Genomic DNA, 744 nt, shown 5'->3' on the forward strand with positions numbered 1-744 from the left:
CCACCTCGACTTGTTCGTTTCAACCGAGTCAGACTGTTTCAAGAACACTTTAGAAGTTTATTATAATGAATTAAAAAAAAGAGTAGTTTATGAGCCTATACAATTATCTCAAAAATATAGATTATTTGAGTTTAATACACCTTGGAATAAAAAATAATAATTAAATTAATATGTTAATTGTTATTAAGTAATTATTAAAATAAAGTGGTTAATTTAAAAAATGATATTTAAATGCTATACTTCAATAGAATAAGTTATTTATTTATATTTTTTTATAAGTAAAAAAAGGTATGTGTAATCTTTTTTGAATATTGGGGGACCACCCTCAAAATCTATAAAATAATTAATGACCGATAGTGAACAAGTACTGTAAAGGAAAGGTGAAATAAAGCTTTCGAGTTTGAAATAATTCTGAAACTCTATGCTAATAATCAATTGAAGCTTTTTAATAAAGTAACAGTGTACCTTTTGCATAATGGGCCAGCAAGTTTATTTTTTTAGCAAGCTTAATTTATAAAAAAAATAGGCGTAGAGAAATCAAGTTTTAAAAAGCTTATAAAAAGTTATAAAAATAAGACCCGAAACTGAGTGATCTAATTATGAACAGATTGAAGAATAGGTAAAACTATTTGGAGGATCGAACTCACGTATGTGGCAATATACGGGGATGATTTGTGATTAGGGGTGAAAGGCCAATCAAACTCAGAGATAGCTGGTTTTCCGCGAAATCTATTGAAGTAGAGC

The sequence above is a fragment of the Aphanomyces invadans genome (assembly GCF_000520115.1).
Source record: "Aphanomyces invadans strain NJM9701 unplaced genomic scaffold supercont1.14, whole genome shotgun sequence".
In the NCBI taxonomy this organism is placed as follows: domain Eukaryota; phylum Oomycota; class Saprolegniomycetes; order Saprolegniales; family Verrucalvaceae; genus Aphanomyces; species Aphanomyces invadans.